Here is a 15,510-nt window from a genome sequence, read left to right on the forward strand (position 1 = left end):
CGTGGTGACATGGACTGTGTGAAGGAGATAGGTCAGTTGTCCTGCTCAGTGTTCTACATTATGCAGTTGTCTGGTGATTACCTCCTATGAAACTCAAGCTAAGCATTCTCTGCAAGAACATGGCATTGTTCACATTCTGCACTGGCAGATTCCCAGGTGACATGCTGTCTCCTGCCATTGGCTCCTGACTCCTGTTCTCTAAAGGATAGGAATTGAGAGGAGCATGGCTACAGCCTCTCAATGCTGTTTGTCCATCTAGCTGTGGTCTTCCTAAGTATTGATATCAATTGGAGGCTGAAGGACTGTAGCTTCTCTCATCAAAGCAGTCTAGTGGGTTAACAATTGTCAAGAGCAGTCAGTGGTTCTGAAATATAATCCTCAGCCAAGGATCCTTCCTGTGTTACGGAAGGATCAGCTAAAACAAACCAACACTGAAGATACAAAGAATGGGGTTAGGTTCACTGAAACTAGGGTAACATCTTTGGATGAGCTAAACACAAAGATGACACTGACCTCAAGCAGGTATAGAAGGTCAGAGACATGCCTGCAAAATGAAATCCCTGAGGAACTTTGTAGCCACCCAGAGATATGTGGTTCAATTTAGAATTTCTGACAGATCACTCCTGGCATGTGCTGCACAGTTATGTAAATGTGTCACACCTAACTTGGGTCCAATGTCTTCAGACTTAGCACAGGTTGCCACTGGCATGGTCTGAGAATAGGAATAGAGCCATGCCCAGTGACCCATCCTATGCCTGGGCTTCAAGATGGAACTATAGTTTTATTCAAACCTACATGTGCCTATAGGTCCTGCCTGCAGCAATGACATCTCTCAGTTTAGTAAGGGCCGCTTAGTGTGGGAATATGACTCCCATCTGGAAGACCAGGTGGAGCTTTATCCCCATCAAAGTAAAAAACCTATTGTCCACTCAAGGGCCAAGCTGCTGTGCTGTTCCTTAAATGAGTAAAAGGCACTTCTGTAGTGCTGGAATGAGTCAGGTAGTTCAAAGTAAGTTGGAGGAGTTGAATACCATCTATCCAGTGAGTCCTGCAAGACTTCAGCCTCTTCCACTTCCATCGGCACCCCGTTGAGCCTGGAAAAGCAGACAAAACTAAAGAAGCAGCCAGGGAAAATCAGACACCACAGAGCCCCAGCTAGATTTCAGGGGTAACACAAGGAAGTGATTAAAAAAGAAAAAGGATAGATCCATTAATGAGGTAAAAAATTATTGCCTTTATGTTGGGATAGAACAGGGCCAGGTAGAAAACAATGGAAGAGAAAGACAGAGAGAGAGAGAGAGAGATAGACAGAGAGAGAGAGACAGAGAGAGAGAGAAAGCGAGCTCAGTGAATTGGCCAGGTGACACACTGATAAGGGAGTAAAAGGACATTCTGAGTTAGTGTCCTCACGACACACAGCAAAAGAGTGAGCTCTTTCGTTTTCCAGAAAACGTGCTCAAAATTCTATGCAGTCGCCATGAAAGTACAGCTTTTGAGGTATGGTCAACCTATGGTACATTAGTAAATGATAAGGGGAGGAAGAAATGAAAACCTAAATGTCTACTACAATGAAAACCAACAGCAATGACATTAGGAGTAATTCGGCCTTCGTTGAAAACATGAAATCAAACACACTCTGTTTTCCCTGAATCTGTCGTCTCCAGGTGTTAACACAGAATTAAGCATCCACAATTGCTGAAGGTTACCTGGGGCATGGTGGGTTCTGATCTTCTTCCCCTTCTTGGTACTTTTCAATTTCTGAAATAAATTCAGACATGGACAGACACATTAAGCTTATTCCCCTACACACATAACAATCCACTGTCTAATCCTCACACAGGGACCTCAGGCTCCTCAGCATAAGAATAGGACACTGTGGGAAATATATTTCAGGAGGCCTGAAGGCTGCTCATGATAGAGATTCCTTGGTTTTTGTCCCAGAAACTAACGGTAAAAAGTCCATATTCTGGTAGATCGTTATCCCAATATCATTTGTCCCAAGTTTGTGCAAATGGTTATGCCATATTTTTCCAATCAATTTAGAGCAAATGCCCTCAAATGATTTCTAGGAGAAAAACTGCAATAATCAGCCCTGTTTCATCAAACACTCAGGTTGTTCATGCTTGTGAGGATTTTGAGTGAAAAAGGAAATCTACAAACCCTTGAGTCAAAATCATAGTTCTCTGAATTTGTCACATCTGCCCAGGTCCAATGTATTGAGAGTAGAATCAGAGTGCCACAGGCATGGCCTGAGATGAGGAAGAGAGCCATGCTCACTGACCCATCCCATGTCTGGGCTTCCAGGTAGAACTAGAGTTTCATTCAACCTATGTGCCTATAGGTCCTCACTGCAGCAATGACATCTCTCAGCTCAGTAACGGCCACTTGGAGCAGGAATATGATCTCTATATGGAAGACTCAGTGGATCCTTATTGCCTTCATAGAAAGATACTCACCATCCACATCAAGAGAAAAGCCAACGTCTTGTTCCTCCAATGAGTAAAAGGAACTTCCATAGGGCTGGCATGAGTCAGGCAGTTCAAGATAACTGGAAGGTGTCAAATAACTTCTATCCAGTGAGTCCTGCAAAACTTCAGACTCTACTACCTTCAGCAGCTCTCTGCTGAGCCTGCAAAAGTAGAAAACCTAAAGAATAAGCCAGGGGAAATCAGACACAACCGAGCCCCAACTAGATTTCATGGGTAGCATAATGAAGTGGCTAAAAAAGAAAAAGGATAGGTCCACTAATGAGGTAACAAATTATAGCCTTCATGTTGGGACAGAACAGGGCCAAATGGAAAAGAAAGAAAGACAAAGACAGACAGAGAGACAGACACAGAGAAAAAGAGAGAGCTCAGTGACTTGTCCAGGTGACACACTGATGAGGGAGTAACAGGACACTCTGAGTTAGTGCCCTCAGAACACACAGCATACAGTGATCATGAAAAGACTGTGCTCAATAATTTTCCATAAAATGTGCTCAAGATTCCATGCAGTCACCATAAGAATACAACTTTTGAAGTCTGGTCAACCTACACTATGTTAGTAAATGATAAGGGGAGGAAGAAATGGAAACCTAAATATCTACTGCAATGAAAACAAACAGCAGTGTTAGTAGGAATAATTCAGGCTTGGTTGAAAAGATGTAATCGATATTGTCAGCCCCCTCTGTCTTCCCTGAACCAAGAATCTCCAGGTGTCAACATAGAAGTAGCTGTTCACAATTGTTCAAAGTTACCTGGGGCATGATGGGCCTTGGTCTTCTTCCTCCTCTTGGTCCTTTTTAATTCCTACGATAAATTCACACAGGGACAGTCAAAATAAGCCAATTCACTTACACCCATAACAGTCCACTGTCTAATCCCCACACAGGGACTTCAGGCTCCTCAGCATCAGAACAGGACAATGGGAGAGATATACTTCAGGAGGCCTGAAAGCCGGTCATGATAGAGATTCTTTAGTTACATCTCAGAACCAAGGGTGAAATATGACTATTATGGTAGATCTTTATCCTAAAATCATTTATCCCGAGTTTGTGGAAACAGTTATGCCTTATTGTTCCCATCAATTCAAAGAAAATGCCCCAGATGATTTCTAGGAGGAAAACTGCAGTATTCAGCCGTGTCTCATCAAATGCCCAGCTTGTTCATGGTTGCAAGACCCTGAAATTAAAATGAAGGAGAAAATCTACAAACCCTTGAGTCCAAATCATAGTTTTGTGAATTTTTCACCTCTGCCTGGGTCCAATGTGCTGACAGTGGGCTCAGGTTGTCACAGGCATGGCTGGAGACTAGCAAAAGAGCCATGCTCACTGACCCATTTCATGTCTGGGCTTCCAACTGAAACTACAGTTTCATTACAAGCTATATGCATCCATAGGCCCTGCATGTGGCAATGACATCTCTTGGGTCAGTAAGGGCAACTTGGAAGAGGAATATCATCCCTATCTGGAAGACCAGGTGGAGGCTTATCACCTTCATAGTAAGGTACTCACTGTCCACATCAAGAGCCAAGCCAAGGTGCTGTTCCTCCAATGAGTAAAAGGCACTTCTGTAGGGCTGGCATGAGTCAGGCAGTTCCAGATAACCGGAAGGAGTTGAATAACATATATCCAGTGAGTCCTGCAAGACTTAAGTCTCTTTCTTGTCCAGCAGCTCCCTGCTGAGCCTGGAAAAGTAGGAGAAAGTAAAGAATAAGGCAGAGGAAATCAGAAACCACACAGCCCCAGCTAGATTTCATGGGTAACATAAGGAAGTGTTTTAAAAGAAAAAGAACAGATCCAGTAATGAGGTAACAAATTATTGCCTTTATGTTGGCATAGACCAGGGTCAGGTATAAATGGATGAAAGAGGAAGAGAGACACACACACACACACACGCACACACATGCATACACACACACACACACACAGAGAGAGAGACAGAGAGACAGTGAGCTCAGTGAATTGGCCAGGTGACACACTGATGAGGGAATCAAAGGACACTCTGTATTTGTGCCCTCAGGACACACAGCAAACAGTGATCATGAAAAGAGTGGGCTTAATAACTTTGCATAAAATGTGCTCAAGTTTCCCTGCAGTCACTATGAGAAGACAGCTTTTGAGGTATGGTCAACCTTCACTAGGTCAGTACATGATAAGGGTAGGAAGAAAAGAAAACCTAAACATTTAATGTAATGAGAACCAAAAGCAATGTTAGTAGGCATAATTCAGACTTGTCTGACAAGATGAAATCATTATTTTCAGCATGTACTGTTTTCCCTGGACTTGGCGTCTCCAGGTGTCAACACCAAATTAACTGTCCACAATTTCTCAGACTCACCTGGAATCTGTTGCCTCTTGGTCCTCCTTTTTCACTTGCTCACATCGATGTCCTGAAAATAAATTCAGATGGGGCTTCTTACATTAAGCAGTTCTTCCTTGCACACAGAAACCTTCCTCTGTCCAACCCTAACACAGGGACATCAGTTTTCTCAGTGTGAGAACAGGAGACTTTGAGAGAAATATACCAGGAGGCCTGAGGTCCAGTCTTGAGAGAACTGACTTGGTTCCTTTCTTGAGCCTTGGGCAAAATTCCCCTGTTTTGGAACATTATCTTCCCAGTGTGTTCTGTCCTAGGTTTGTGTACACAAATGAGCAATATTTCTCCCAATAGAGTTTAGGCAAATAGTTCTAACACCTTGTAGGAGAGATACTGCAATATTCAGGCTTCTCTCATCAAATACCCAGGATTTGATAGTTTACGAGATTGTGGACACTGAGATTTGATGGAGGGGTGCAATGTACCAGCTCTTGAGTCAAAATGAGACTTGGTTCTACAAAGAAGCATCAGCTATTATGGATTTTGTGGGTGAAAAGTCAGCCATTTATCTAGAAAACATACCAGCAAGATGATGGACAGATGGGCTAAAACAAGCCAACTTAGAAGACACAGAAAATGGGGATAAATTCAGTGAAACCTGGGTCACATCTTCCACTGAAAGGTAGACAAGGGTGACACTGGCCTTGGGCAGGTAAAGAACTCCACAGACATGCTTTGGGAACAAAACTCATAAGGAACTTCGTAGCTGGAAAGAGACATTTAATTCAGATGAGCTGATCTGACAGACAACTCCTGGGCATGTGCTGCATATCTTGGTGTGAGTTTGCCACACCTGCCTTGAGTTCAATGTCCTGACAGTCGATCCAGGGTGGCATGGGCATGGCCTGAGACTAGGAAGAGAGCCAAGCTCACTGACCCACCCCATGCCTGTTCTTCGGACTCGACTCCAGAGTGATTGAAATCTACATTGATATATAGGTTCAGCCCACAGTGATGGCAACTCTCAGCCCAACCAGGGGCACAAGGCCCAAAGATTATGGGGTCTACCTGGGACATGAACTGGAGCTTTATCACCTTCACAATGGAGTACTCACTGCCTATGACAAGAGCCAAACCGACTTGCTGTTCCTCTAATGAGTGAAAGGTGCTCCTGTAAGACTGGTACGAGGCTGACTTGTCAGGAGGAATTGAGAGAGTCGAATAACCTTCATCCCAGAACTCCTGAGGGGCTTCCTCCTCTTCAGACTCCTGCAGATTCCTGATGAGCCAGGCAGGACAGGGATGACAGAAGATTTAACCAATAGAGATTAGACAACAAAACCTCCCAGATGTTCTGATGGGAGACAGAATGGAGTGGTCACAGAAACCAAAGGCATCTTTCCTTCAAGAGAAATAAAACTGTCCTTCTAAATGCAGGGTAGAGGGTGTCTGCTCTGGGGACAGAGCAAAAATGGGCAGCACGTGCTCAGTACATTTGCCACAGATGAGCCAATGTAGGGCACCCAGAATCTCCCTGTAAACTACCATCATGACTTGCAGCACAGAGAACTAACACAGGGCTTCAAATACTTTGCATAAATTGGGTTGAATTTTACATGCAGCATTCAAGTGAACAGAGCTCTTGAGGCAATGCAGACACAGATCTTACATATTAAGGGCCCCATTTTTCCAATATTTTGATATAATATTTTAATTTTTTCCATTTCTTTTCTTGCACAAATACTAGCAAACATACTAACAAAAAATGGGCAGATAGCCTATATACATCTCTCCCTGGATTTAAACACATGGGAGAGAACAGGCAACACCAAGAAATCCCTGTTTGAGAGTCTGGAGTGGACTTCCAGCAAACTCCAACAGACCTGCAGCTGAGGGACCTGACTGTTAGAAGGAAAACTAACAAACAGAAAGGAACAGTATCAACATCAACAAAAAGAACATCCACACCAAAACCCCATCTGTAGGCCACCATCATCAAACACCAAAGGTAGATAAAATGACAAAGATCAGGAGAAACCAGAGCAGAAAAGCTGAAAATTCTGAAAACCAGAGCACCACTTCTCCTCCAAAGGATTGCAACTCCTTGTCAGCAATGGAACAAAGCAGGATGGAGAATAACTTTGATGAGTTGACAGAGGTAGGCTTCAAAAAGGCAGTAATAACAAACCTCTCTGAGCTAAAGGAGGATGTGCAAACCCATTGCAAGGTAGCTAAAAACCTTGAAAAAAAATTAGACGAATGGCTAACTAGAATAAACAGTGTAGAGAAGACCTTAAATGACCTGATGGAGCTGAAAACCATGGCACGAGAACTACGTGATGCATGCACAGGCTTCAGTAGCCAATTCGATGAAGTGGAAGAAAGGGCATCAGTGATTGAAGAGCAAATTAATGAAATGAAGTGAGAAGAGAATTTTAGGGAAAAAAAGAGGAAAAAGAAATGAACAAAGTCTCCAAGAAATATGGGACTATGTGAAAAGACCAAATCTACATTTGATTGGTGTACCTGAAACTGACAGGGAGAATGGAACCAAGCTGGAAAACACTTTTCGGAATATTATCCAGCAGAACTTCCCCAACCTAGCAAGGCAGGCCAACATTCAAATTCAGGAAATACAGAGAACACCACAAAGATACTCCTCGAGAAAAGCAACTCCAAGACACATAATTGTCAGATTCACCAAAGTTGAAATGAAAGAAAAAATGTTAAGGGCAGCCAGAGAGAAAGGTCGGGTTACCCACAAAGGAAGCGCATCAGACTAACAGCAGATTTCTTGGCAGAAACCCTACAAGCTACAAGAGAGTGGGGGCCAATATTCAACATTCTTAAAGAAAAGAATTTTCAACCCAGAATTTCATATCCAGCCAAATGAAGCTTCATAAGTGAAGGAGAAATAAAATCCTTTACAGACAAGCAAATGCTGAGAGATTTTGTCACCACCAGGCCTGCCTTACAAGAGCTCCTGAAGGAAGCACTAAACATGGAAAGGAACAACCAGTACCAGCCACTGCAAAAACATGCCAAATTGTAAAGACCATCAATGCTAGGAAGAAAGTGCATCAACTAACAGGCAAAATAACCAACTAACATCATAATGACAGGATCAAATTCATCCATAACAATATTAACCTGAAATGTAAATGGGCTAAATGCCCCAATTAAAAAACACAGACTGGCAAATTGGATAAAGAGTCAAGACCCATCAGTGTGCTGTATTCAGGAGACCCATTGCATGTGCAAAGACACACATAGGCTCAAAATAAAGGGATGGAGGAAGATCTACCAAGCAAATAGAAAGCAAAGAAAAGCAGGGGTTGCAATCCTAGTCTCTGATAAAACAGACTTTAAACCAACAAAGATCAAAAGAGACAAAGAAGGCCATTATATAATGGTAAAGGGATCAATTCACCAAGAAGAGCTAACTATCCTAAATACATATGTACTCAATACAGGAGCACCCAGATTCATAAAGCAAATTCTTAGAGACCTAAAAAGAGACTTAGACTCCCACACAATCATAATGGGAGACTTTAACACCCCACTGTCAATATTAGACAGATCAATGGGACAGAAGCTTAACAAGGATATCCAGGACTTGAACTCAGCTCTGCACCAAACAGACCTAATAAACACCTACAGAACTCTCCATCCCACATCAACAGACTATACACTCTTCTCAGCACCACATCACACTTATTCCAAAATTGACCACATAGTTGGAAGTAAAGCACTCCTCAGTGAATGTAAAAGAACAGAAATCACAACAAACTGTCTCTCAGACCACAGTGCAATCAAATTAGAACTCAGGATTAAGAAACTCACTCAAAACTGTGCAACTACATGGAAACTGAACAATCTGCTTCTGAATGACTACTGGGTAAATAACGAAATGAAGATGGAAACAAAGATGTTATTTGAAACCAATGAGAACAAAGACACAACGTACCAGAATCTCTGGGACACATTTAAAGCAGTGTGTAGAGGGAAATTTATAGCACTAAATGCCCACAAGAGAAAGCAGGAAAGATCCAAAATTGACACCCTAACATCACAATTAAAAGAACTAGAAAAGTGAGAGCAAACACATTCAAAAGCTAGCAGAAGGCAAGAAATAACTAAAATCAGAGCAGAACTGAAGGAGATAGAGACACAAAAAACTCTTCAAAAAAATCAATGAATCCAGGAGTTCGTTTTGTGAAAAGATCAGCAAGAAATCCCTATTTGGCTAGTTCACCTGGCTCATCTGATTGCAAGTTCCTATCTTGACAGGACTACAAAATTAAAACCAATACATGGGCCACAAATAACGCACAACATTGTTAATAAGGACAATTTGTAATTGGGTGAAAAGAAGAAATAGTTCTATACATCACTTCCCCTTTTTCCCTAAATCTACAATCTCCTGGTGTCACTATTGAATTAACAGCCCACAATTCCACAGCATTACCTGGGAGACACTGGCCCTTTTTCTTCCTCTTCCTCATCATCACTTTCATTTTCTGTAAATAAATTCAGAGAAGCAGGTCACATTAAGAAATTCACACTTCACATATGACCAAATCAGTGTTCAGTCATAGCACAAGGACATAACTATTCTCAGTGCAAGAATATGATTCTGATAGGAATATTCTAGGGTACCCTAGATTAAGTCTGATGAGAAGTAGATGACCCTGCTTTCCAGACCCACAGGCCAAAATCTCCCTCTATGGGTAGACCATAATGCCATATTCCGTGCCTGAGTCTATGAAAAGTTAAACAAAATTTTTCCCCAAAAAATCTCCAAAAATTTCTCAAACAATTTTCTAGGAGTGTTGCTGCAATACTGACTTATATCCCCAGGTAACATGGACATTAAATGTTTAGAGGCATCTATACATGAAACTCGACTGATAGATAAATTTGAACAGCTCTTGCTTTAAAAAGAATCTGTGATTTGGGAGGCCGAGGCAGGTGAATCATTTGAGGTCATGAGTTCAAGACCAACCTGGCCAATATGGGGAAACCCCATCTCTACTAAAAATACAAAAATTAGCCATATGTGGTGGTGTGCACCTGTGGCCCCAGCTACTCAGGAGGCTGAGGCAGGAAAATCACTTGAATCTGGGAGGCAGAGGTTGCACCAAGCCAAGATGGTGCCACTGCACTCCAGCCTGGGTGACAGAGCAAGACTCCAACGCAAAAAAAAAAAAAAAAAAAAAAAAAATCTATGATGCTACAAAGAAACATTGGATCAGCCATTGCATTGGTGGGGTGGAGAACCAGGGTCCAGCCTTGCTTTATGAAAATATATCAGCAAAGTAAAGAAGAAAGTTTCCTTCCCGATTTCAAGGTGACTGTGCAGCTAAGTAGTTAGGTAATCTGACTTGAAGGAGATAAAGATTAAAGCTGAGAGCAGTGAAGCCTGGGGAACAATATTTCCAAATACACAGGAAAATCTGCCAGCTTCCTTAAAAAGGCATAGAAACTCCATGGACATTGTTCAGGGACAGATGACCTAATCACAGGTGACAAGAGATACTAAGTCGAAGCTAGGAGGCCTGACAGATACTTCCTGTGCACCTCCTGCACTCAGGTGACTATGAGATTGTCACACTTGCTTGGGGTCCAGTAACTTGATACTGGGGACTGGCAGACAAAGCCATGACATGAGCTGAGAAGGACACAAAAACTCCCTGATATCTGTGTTTAGAATCCAATCGTAGTTTTCTATTCAAACCAATTTGTGTATATAGAGCCTGTCTTCAGAGTTTATCTTCCTCAGCCTAGAAAGAGGTATGAGACACAAGGAAAATAGAGGCTACCTGGGACAATGTGTACAGCATCCTCTCATTCATCAGGAGAGGATGAATCAATGAGAGATGGATCGACTTTCTCTTCCTTAAATGTGATTTTGGTGTTCCTGTGAGGCTGGTTGGAGTCACAAGGGCCATGGCTGTTTGAATAAGTGACGGCACATTCCTCCAGTGAGTCCTCAGGGACTTCCTTTCCTTCAGCCTTCTGCACCTCCCAGGTGGGATTGAGATGACAGAAGATTAAACACAGAGGGATTGGACCCCAGGGAGTCCTAGCTGGTTTTGACAGGAGGCATAAGAAAGTGGTCCCAGAAAGCAAACAGGAGGTTCCCTTTGAGAGGAAACAGGCAATCCTCTTCTCTCTGCAGCAGAGCATGGCTGCCAAAGGAGTCAGAGAGGAAGAGAGCAGCTGGTGTTCATTGCACTGGACAGATAGGAGGTGAGGTGAATGAAGACTCAGCTATCCCTGTACGGTACAGACATGACACTCAGCACACATAGAGAAACTCGACAGATGCCACACTCTGTGTCTAAGCTGGGTTGAATTTCACATACTGTGGCCAAGGGAATGCAGGCTTTTGGCCCACTGTAGATGCCAGAGAGGGTGTGCCTCCTAGACCTTTTTCATATGTTACCACCCATTACTTGCTCCTGAGTATTCAGTGTTACCTGGGGACAAATGATTCCTGTACTTTCTCAGCCTCCTCAACTTCAACATCTTCATCCTCATCTTCGTCATTTTCTGTAAATACAGAAGTGTTCGTTCATGTATTTCCCACTTCACACTCTGCAAGCACAGTCAGCCCAATGTACACAGAGACATGAACATCTAGGCATGGGTAACCGTTCAACTGAAAGCTCTCATGTTTTATCTTTAACAAAATGCCCTGGCACGATTTCCTGATCCATCAGGTAATGCATTTCTGATCTGGAGGGCCATCATCAAGATGTGGCCAAATATTGAAAAGATCTTTTGCTCCCATATCACTGGAGTCTTGTGCACCCTCTCTCTGGACTTTGGCAACTGTCTCCCCCATCCCATCACAGATGTGATTCCCAGGCACAGGCTTGGTGTCCTGTCACAGTTTGCATTTTGAACCTAATTCTTTCTCTTAGGAGAGGACAAACTTGTCCTACAGTGCTCTATGCATCAGGATACTTCGCAGGCCCTCCATGTCGCTTCTGCTGTGTGACATTCTCTCCATGGGGAGTGCTCCAGTCTGAAGCACTTCCTACCACCAAAAGCCCCCACATCAAGTGCCTTCTCCAACATGACAAGGCGAGGAGCTTCATCTCATTTTGAAAAGCAGTAGTAAGTGTTCCCACATTTGGATGCTTCAGTCCCTTGCAAGAGACAATCTGTCTGCCTTTGCAAATGGAGAGAGAGAAACTTGGGAAGGATAAATCACTCACTCACCAACAGTTAATAAGAACATTGCTGAAGAGACAGCATGGGAACCTTCAGTCTTAGTCCAGAGCTCTTTTCACTCTAACAGCCCTCCTGTCACAGCCTCCTTCCTGTCCTTTAAAACTAGATAGATGCTGCCTCTTGCTCCAAAGATGACCTTCCATCAAGGAAGGAGGGACACTTGCAATACTGTGACCTCCAACCCCATGGGTTTCCCATCTCTGTTCTTACCCAGGAAGTCCTGGTCATGTCATGGCCACATATGTTTAGTGGAAAAAAAACCACCGATACAACTGTCATTGAAAGTAAGGAGGTCTGGAGTCTCTCATAAGCCTGGGGTTTTGGGTCATCAGGGCCTATAGCCACCTTACCTGAGCTGAGCTTTTGGACAAAGTGCTGTGCCAGCCTACACCCCTCAGCCAGCTGTTCTTGGAGGTCCTGCCCCTGGGAGTTATCTGGCTCATCCAGAGTGAGGAGGGCCTGGAGATGCTGACTCAATAAGCAGGAGGCATCTCTCCTTTCCTGTAACTTCTCCTGTAACTGGGTCAGCTCTCATTCCTGAGAGTGGACTGGGACTTTATATCACCTATGGTTAGATAGTAGAGAAAATTTAAGGGTGGAAATGGATGAGTGATCAGTTCTAATATTACGACAGAGATTTCTGAGACAATGTCCTCAAGGAGACCTCCAAGCGGAAGGTCAGCATATGTTTAAAGAAATGTCTGTGGCCAAGAGAAAGAATCAAAAATGGTTTACAGGCTTCCTCTATATCAGAGAGGGCTCCTGTAAGATCCTCGATGATCTTCCATTCATCTTTCTCTTCTGTAAACAAAAGTAGATGTCTTCCTAATTCAGTTTCAAAATGACATCCTTTCAGTTCCTCACTCTGGCCATGGACATCTCATGTGAAAATACACATAGTGTCTCTTGCAGCGACTAGATACAAAGCCATGTACAGAAATGAGGCCAGGTGCAGATGGGGAGAATTGAAAAGACAAAAGAAGAAAAGAATGAGTGTCAAGAAGGCAACACTGATTGAGTGAAAGAATGAGAAGGAGCAGTCAGGAGGTGACTCTCACTAAGGGTAAGTGGGGTGGTGATGGCACACCATTTTGAGTATACTGAATGCTGCTGGGTGGCTCCCACTCCTTTGGTTAATTTTGTGTTATGCAAATTTCACCTCAACAATTACTTGTTTGAAAAAGAGAAAACAAGGCTCTGAGAAACAACTGCAACCCATAATTTATTACTATCCTTGTTCTCTGTTGGATAAATATTTGTGTGTCAAGAGCCTACCATGGCAATGCCCGCCTTTCCCCTGACCCAGCTTAGCTCTTACTTCTCCCCACTGAGCTGCTGTACTTCCGAGATTTACACATCTGTGACCTGACTGCCCCCATGGGGCCCCCTCACCTGAGCTCCTCAGCTTGCCTGAGCTGCTCTGCAAGCTTCTCCTCCTTGAACTGCAGCTCATTCCTCAGCATAGATTTTATGAGGTCTTTGAATTCTTCACACTCTGAGAAAAGACAGACACGCCTGCCTCAGTGGAAAGCTGGACATGCTGCTCTGGTCACTGCCTACAGGGCAGGAGCCAGGTCCATCCCAAGGACAAAATTGTCCCCAGTACCAGGCTCTAGGCAGGGATTTCCACATCTTTACTCTTCAGTCTCCTGACTTTCTGGCATCTGATCCTCCAAAATTTAGGGACAAAGAAAGAGAAACTCAAGGGCACATCAAGGAAGTTTACAAGATGATTCAACTACAACGAAGTGGAGTCAGAATTCATAGCCCCAGAGATTTGACTCTGAATGCGTGGCCACTTTCCCAAGCCTTGCAGCCTCTCCTCTAAAACATTGCACTGGGGCATGAAGTAGTGATTTCTTGTACAGTCAGGAAGGCCCCCTAGGACTATGAGACTGATGGTTTCCCTTTTACTGGGAATTTCAAGGACAAATATGTCAAAGATTTTTAAAATCTTTGATTTTTAAATCTTATCTTTAGATATGATTTTGAGAACCATATCTGAAGCATAAAGCATGAGGCATAAGACCATAAGGCCATGAAGGGAATATGCCCAAATGCTAATAAAGTTTGTGTTAATTTAGAAACAGTAGAATGAAGAACTAATTGATACTGTTTACTCTGTGCCAATAAATGTTCTAGGAGATTGGCAAGAAACAGCTCATGTAATTTATTGCAGCAATTTACAGAGGTAGGTATTATTATCGTACCCTGTGAACAGATGAGGAAACTGAGGAACAGACTGAGGGACAGACAAGACAAGCAACTTGGATGGAGCCCAGGAGACAGGCCCAGGGTCCCTGCTCTGCACACTGTACTTCTACTTCCACACATTCTCAGGTGCGATCTTTCTTCCTCTTTAGGAACAACAGCCTGTGCCCCAGGAAGAAGGACTTCCCTCTCAACAGAGTACTCTCTACTTTTTTAAATTTATTTATTTATTTATTTATTTATTTAGACGAGTCTTGCCTTGTCGCCCAGGCTCAAGTGCAATGGCGTGATCTTGGCTCATTGCAACCTCTGCCTCCTAGATTCAAAGGATTCTCCTGCCTCAGCCTCCCGAGTAGTGGGGATTACAGGCACCGACACCACGCCCAGCTAATTTTTGAAATTTTAGTAGAGACGGGCTTTCTCCATCTTGCCCAGGCTAGTCTCAAACTCCTGACCTCGTGATCTGCCCAAGTCAGCCTCCCAAAGTGCTGGGATTACAGAAGTGAGCCACAGTGCACGGCCCCTACTCCCTGCTCTTGATGCTGTCACTTATATATACCACATGTTCTATTAGGAGCAGACTGCTCTTGAAGCCCTTCAGAGCGGGTACTGGGTACTATCACCAAGTTTCCCTCAGGGTCACTAGAACAGAGCTTTGCCTATTGGGCCTCAACAGAAGCTTGAACTGAATAAAAGTTCACTTGTCCAGACATTTAGAACAACAGACTAGATGTTATTTGTCTGCAGGATCTTATATAGTACAAAGAGGATTCTTGAAAACATGATTTCGCCTCTTGGAGAAAACAGGTCATTCTGTGCCTGTGTTGGAAATCAGTAACTGGGATTTTAACTCTAGTCTCACCCCCAGCTGACTGCAAACATGGAAAGTTACTAAATACTTTGGTACCTCTGTCTTCCAAATTTAACAAAATGTTAAAATACCCATTTCTAGTTTATTAGATGTATGGGAAGGATGAAATTATTTTTGATGGAGACAGCATTTAGTTTCTTAGAGAGAAGATAGTACATCATTCATCACTTTTGTGATGGTGAGCCTATAGAACTTATGGTATTTGTTCTGCCGGTTGACCAGGAAGTAGGCCACTTGAGTTACAAGAAATTTCTCTTTGCTGTTTCTGAACTGCTGTTTGTTCTCTGCCAGCTGGGGGTGCAATTTCTCATTGATTTCTAGAATGTTCTTTTTTGCCTTCTCACTGGACCAAGGGCTGGCAGGTACCACCATGCTGACGTTTGTGGC

The 15,510-nt window shown here is 43.2% G+C and overlaps 1 pseudogene; it reads right to left on the reverse strand.

The window, feature by feature from the left end:
- Positions 1 to 851: 851 nt before the first annotated feature.
- On the reverse strand, positions 852 to 15,510 carry LOC134734259 (neuroblastoma breakpoint family member 3-like; annotated as a pseudogene).

The sequence above is a fragment of the Symphalangus syndactylus genome, chromosome 12, assembly GCF_028878055.3.
Source record: "Symphalangus syndactylus isolate Jambi chromosome 12, NHGRI_mSymSyn1-v2.1_pri, whole genome shotgun sequence".
Taxonomy (NCBI): Eukaryota; Metazoa; Chordata; class Mammalia; order Primates; family Hylobatidae; genus Symphalangus; species Symphalangus syndactylus.